This window comes from Gopherus evgoodei, chromosome 1 (assembly GCF_007399415.2).
Source record: "Gopherus evgoodei ecotype Sinaloan lineage chromosome 1, rGopEvg1_v1.p, whole genome shotgun sequence".
Lineage (NCBI taxonomy): Eukaryota > Metazoa > Chordata > Testudines > Testudinidae > Gopherus > Gopherus evgoodei.
This window is the reverse complement of record NC_044322.1, coordinates 159,111,232-159,117,383: the sequence shown is the minus strand read 5'-3', so window position 1 is coordinate 159,117,383 and position 6,152 is coordinate 159,111,232. Positions and strand designations below refer to the sequence as shown.

The window sequence follows — 6,152 nt, the reverse complement described above, 5'->3', positions numbered from 1 at the left end:
TTTTTTTTTTTTGCTATCACAGCTGGCCTGAAACCATTCCTTGCAAAGGAAAGTTTTATGTAATTTGTACAACTGTTCTTTCATTTCAAAAGTATAACAGTTCACTTCTCCATATACATAAAAATGATCAAGACCAGTGTTTCTCTACCATTCAAGTTGGCAACCTTTTGTTCAGAGTAAAATATTTTCATGACTCACTTGTCTTTACTATAAGAGTAAAAAAAAAGTATCAATGCTAAGCCTGTATAATTTATTTGCATGTGTGTGTTGAGAGGTTGATCACAAATGCTGCCTTTGACTGGTAAAGGTTTAAGAGAGGTGGGGAGTGTGAGATTTTATTGCTCTAGAATGTCATAAAGTTTGCAATGCCATGTGACTCCCTCCCCATCCTGATTGCCTTTTGTGATCCCCTGGGGATTGTCACTTACCAGCTGAAAAACAATGATCTAGAGCAGTGCTTCTCAAACTATCTGATGTGGCGAACCGGCAATTTTTGTTCCCCAATGTGCCAGGGACCGGTACTATATTTGCCAGGGACCGGTACCATATTTGTGCCATATTATTATCATTTTCACATAGACACGTAGCACATCAGATCAGAAAAACTAACATTCTTCACTGTATTAATTGGAATGGGAGCGTGGCGTATATGCAGAGATGTTCCCATTTAAATACATTGAAGACTGACTGAAAGGTTGTGCATCTGTGCAGATAGTATAAAATGACTATTATTCGTTTATGATCCAAGAAAAGATTATTTGAACATTTGTAGTCATATTAATTTATATCAGAAACAATATAATGAATAAAATAAAAGTTGGCAGACATTTTTTATTTTATGTTTATTTTGTAAACAAATAATACAATATTACAATACAATAATAGGCATGTTAAAACCTTAACCTTTACTAATGTGAATGGGGAGCCTGCTTCTTCTTTGTTAGCTTATCCAGTCATGGTTCAATTGAGAACAGTGCCACACACAATGGAGAATGACTATCCATACTGTTCCTGTACTTTGTCTTAGTGACACTCATGGTTGAGAAGCCAGTCTCACAGAGGTGTGTTGAAGGAAATGGGAGAAGAGTTTTCAGAGCAGTTTCAGTAAGCTCAGGATATTCTGCTTTCACTTTTATCCAAAAGGAAGCAAGTGATGTTGTAGTTTCGAAACTCATCTTCAGTCTTTCATCAGCAGCCAGCTCCAACAATTTATCCTCCATAATGATGGTTAAGTCATCTTTCAGTGGAATAAGCAGATTGCAGATCCATCCAGTCCCTTTCTGTGGATCTTCTTCTGCTGGAAAGTAAAACTCAAAACGTTCTGCCAAATTCGTCAAGTGTTCATTGATGACGTTTTGTAGAGATGTAACATCAAGGTCTTTGTCTGCATCGGCGATGATTGTCGCTAAGTTGTGAAACATGTCATAACAATCTCTTGACACTCAACTCTTTCATGCTTTTGGCTTTCATTTCTGTTGGTCGATCTTGTCTGCCATTGTAGGAGACGAAGCCATCCTTCCCTACATGAAGGTGTTGAGATCATTAAAGATGGCAAAGATATCAGCCAAATAAGCCAGCTTGGCTATCTAATCCACATCTTGGAGCAATTGTGACCAATTTGTTTTTTTGTCCTGAAGAAACTGGGCAAGCTCTTTTTGGAACTCAAATACTCTTTACAGGACTTTTCCCCTCAATAACCAACGTACGTCGGCATGCAATAGGAACTATTTATGATCAGCTCCCATATCATCACATAATACAGCGAATAGTCTCGAATTTAAAGCATTCGCCTTTAAACGGTTCACAATTTTTACGACCTCGCTGAGCACGCTATTTAGTTCTATTGACTTTTTTTTCACTTTCTCAGTGAAGGAAGCAGTGCATCAACTTGCATTCAGGTGCAAGCGCCTGAATCTGATTTACCACTCCAGAATGCTGTCCTGTCATTGCGGCAGCACCATCAGAACATACACCTACACAAAACTTGAAATCCAACCCACATTTGTTAATGATGTAGTCGCTCACAGTCTTGAACACTTCAGAACTAGTTGTTTTTGTTGGTAGTGAAGAAGAAAACAAAAACTCTTCCTTCTAATCACCCTCATGTTCAAAGCGTACATACCATCAGAATTGCCATATTAGCAATGTCTGTACATTCACCAAGCTGCAAAGAAAAGTACTTTGCTAATTTAATCTGTCCTATGAGCTGATCATCCATATCGTGAGTCAGATCGTGAATTCATTGAGCTATAGTGTTATTTGAAAGTGGCACCTGAGCCACTTTCTTTGTTGCCGGCTTGCCCAGCATTTCTATGCAGACATCTTTAATCCAGCCTATCACTAGTGTCTTACCGATTGTGTACAGCTTTTTAGCCTTAGCAACGTGAAGTGCTACTTTATAAGAAGCTCACAAAGCACAAGTATTTATGTGTGACACTTCAAAGATCTGTTTCTGACGGCCTTTTAAATCAACATGCTTTCTTTCGAAGAATTCTTCCAGCTTTGAACTAATTTCATTATGTTTTGTATTTAAATGCCTCTTGAGCTTTGACGGCTTCATTGCGTCATTAGCCAACACATTGCCATAAATAACGCACTGTGGTTTTGGCACTCCACCATCATTCGTGGCCAAAAAACTGAACTGAATGTATGAGGAGTCATATTTCCGAGTAAAGCTAGTACGAATTCTTTTTGTTGACAAAACTTCTGTTTTATTGCCGTCATTTGATTCAGAATTACTTGCATGTTCAGCAACCGGATATTTCTGCTTGATAAATATGTCGATTGGGCATCTCTTTGCCATCAGTAAATTAGGCATAAAAATAATTAATATAAATTCCATTACCCCGGGTATATACTTAATTTATGATATTAGGCTGAAAGCTGAATAAATGCAGTGGGAATGCTTTTATTGAGAAATATGTGCGGTAGAACATTGATTAACAAGGTAAGTAATGTTAGGATAAGAAAGTAATATAAATTTCAAAATCAAATTGCAAACAGGATAATGATTGGAAAGTTAAGATGGTATGAACATATAGAAAGAATGAATAATGAACGTCAAAAATAAGATTTACCTATCTGAAAGATATGGAGTGAGAAAGCGAGGAATTTCGAGAACTTCCTGTCAGAAACACATAGGTTTGATTCTAGAAGAGAGGAAGGCTATAAGTATGAACAATGAGAGTGTGTGTGAAATGATATATGGATATGGAGAAAGCGAGGATGTTATGCTCATACAAAGCACACGTGATCTTTTCAGGGGGAACAGTCTCTCTCTCTCTCTCTTACACAGACACACACACACACACACACACACACACTCTTGCCAGTTGATGTTTATAGTTACCAGTTTGTTGTAGCTCGAGTCAATCTAATGGTCAGTTAGATTGAGCACCTGTGAGGAGCTGGACTCTGTCGGTCACGATCCGATGCTCCAAGGCTTTGCAGGACTGAAGACAGAGTTCCATGGCAAAACACCGCAGCTTTATAGTTGTAAATTCCCATTTGAGTCCATGCATTTTGCAATGTCATCCTGTAATCATTAGTTCTTAAGTGGTGTTAATCTTGGGTTTTTCTGCTGTTATCATTTCATGGTTATTGTCAGGCTTCCCATCGTTATCTCCTATTTGTTGGCTCGCCTTCGGGGGTGACCGCCTCACTTCTGAGGTCGTCAGTGCTGCTAACATGTTTAGCATCAGATACAATGGATGTTTTCTGATTGTCTTCTGGTCTTTCCAAGTCTCTCACTTTTTCTTGACCATCTGCACATTTGTGATGGCTTTCACACTTTATCTTTTCCTGATGCATGTATTCCTCGTTCACACAAACAGTCTCTCACAGAAACCTTCAATGGTATACAGACAGCAGTATTTTATATTCAGCAGAATACATTGTAAATCAAGCCTTGTTAAATCTTATAATTAAAACAATTCACATTGGGGCTTCAGGATCTCAACATTTCTCTAATCTATTTATCATAGACACAATATAAAATCCTGTCTCTTACTAACTAAACTTTATAACAGGTCCTAATAGTAATGCATATTGGAAACAGGATCCCAGTCTCAGATGGTCATTCCTTTCTGTTATTCAAAAAGGGTGGCTGGCAGAATGAAATCAAAGTTTACATCAATTCTTATAGTATAATTAGTACAATTATAATATCCTGCTCCTACAAGGACTGTCTATTTGGCTATAGGTGTGTGGTGCTCAATTGTCTCTATCTACTTCATAAGGGATACAGCGGAATAGGATAGAAAATAATTATTAAAATTTATAATATTATTAGTACTTACATTCTCAGATCAGTGGGTTCAGACGGGGTCCCAAATGACAAACACTCAGAGATCTGTATCATGCTCTCTATTCAACTTCTAGATGGTAACTGCCGGTGGGGCGGAGTCTTTATATGCAAAGGAATAGGGTAAGCACGCACTCGCACGTCTCATGCAAAACATGCTGTAGCGCTATCCATAATTATCAATATTATAATATGTGCTTCTGAAAACATATTATTTAATATTGTCAACTTTTATCGACTGATAATCATTCTTGATGGAATTCCAGTGTGATTTTTAAACGATACTATTATTTCTCTCTTTTTTTCCTGGAAACTCATCGCGGACCAGCAGCCAATGGCTTGCGGACTGGCACCGGTCCACAGACCACCACTTTGAGTAGCACTGATCTAGAAGCATAATATGACCATCACCTCAAAATCACATGAAGGCTCTTCCCAGTGGCAACAGCTGGTAATGACTGCCTGCTCAATAGAATGCCTTAAATACTTACTGTGGTGTTAGTATTGTGTTTGAACTCAAGAGCCAGTATGGGATTTAAACCAATGATCTGGCCTAGAAGTGAGAAGTCTACAAGGTAAGGCATATTGACAAACTAATAACAGTTCAGAAAATCTGCCCCTTGCCCACTAGACATCTGTTTTACTCAAGGATGTGCTGTATTCTTTGGAGAGCATAGTGAAGAAGTATGTTGGCCTTTGCTAAATGAAATGTTTCTCATGTGCCTGTCTTGGTGGTTTTGGATGAGAATTTAGCTTTTCAAAAGTGTCAAAATGAGCTAGCAGCACAAGACTCCCCTGAAAGACCATTTGAATGAAAATCCTACTACTGCACCTCTTTGGGGGCATGCTGCGTCAGTGTGTAACCAGAGATATTCCCCAGTATACAGATGCTGCAAGAAGACATTATTGGCTGCTTAAATCACCTGGTAAAATTGAAAATAAAACTAAATATAAACAAACTACTGATCTGAAAAAATATGAGTACAGTCATGGGTGAACCTCAAAAGGTTAATAAGCCCTACAAATCCTCCTTAACTAAGATATTTTAGTTTCTGGCTACCTTTTCCCCATCACCAAAAGAAGGTGCTCCTGCCTTACAGCCACCTGCTCACACGTTTTACCCATATTCATGACCTCCTTCCTAGCAAAAGCAGCCCAACTTGGATGGCTTTTCTTTCTCCCCTACTCAGCTGTCCTTCCCTTCCCTAGATCATCTCTGGAACCCTGTGAAAGGAATCCACAGTGTCCTGTGGCCCTTGTCACTGTGGTTGTGTATTCAGCCATGTACCCTCAACTCAGACTAGCCCCCAGATATGTTTTGGGAAGTACTGTGAAGTATGGGATCATTGCAGTGACAATAGTGGTACAAGGGAGCAACGGTCCCCATGTCAGCAAGTCTGTCATCCGAAGTAGGGATTGGGAGGGAGGAAAAGTCAGCTAAGTTGTGGGAGAGGAGGAAGAAGTGTTGGGCATGCAGCTGTAACATTTAGAACAGTCCGGCCTTCTGGGATGGTAAAGGCAAATGTGTGAAGTGACACACACTTTACGGTAATTTATTACTAGGGTAACCCTTCTGCCAGGTGAAACTTGGCAGCAACAAGGGTTGGGTTCATTATCTATGGGTTCCTCTTAACAATATGACACAGAATTGGCTAAAGCCTCCACCCAGTAATCTGGGAAAACATAACACTACCCTAGGTGTCTCTAAGAGGCAATACTTTCCCACTCATAAGCACTGAGTCTGTGTATAACAAAAGATAACTTTTATTAAAAGGAAGGGAACCACATGCACATTTGGGAAAACATCACAACCTCACTCAAAAGCATGTAACCATAGGCGAACCTGACC

The 6,152-nt window shown here is 39.2% G+C and overlaps 1 pseudogene; it reads right to left on the bottom strand.

Annotated features, from left to right (window-relative positions):
• Positions 1 to 908: 908 nt before the first annotated feature.
• LOC115644234 lies at positions 909 to 2,842 on the bottom strand (annotated as a pseudogene).
• Between the last annotated feature and the right edge of the window lie 3,310 nt (positions 2,843 to 6,152).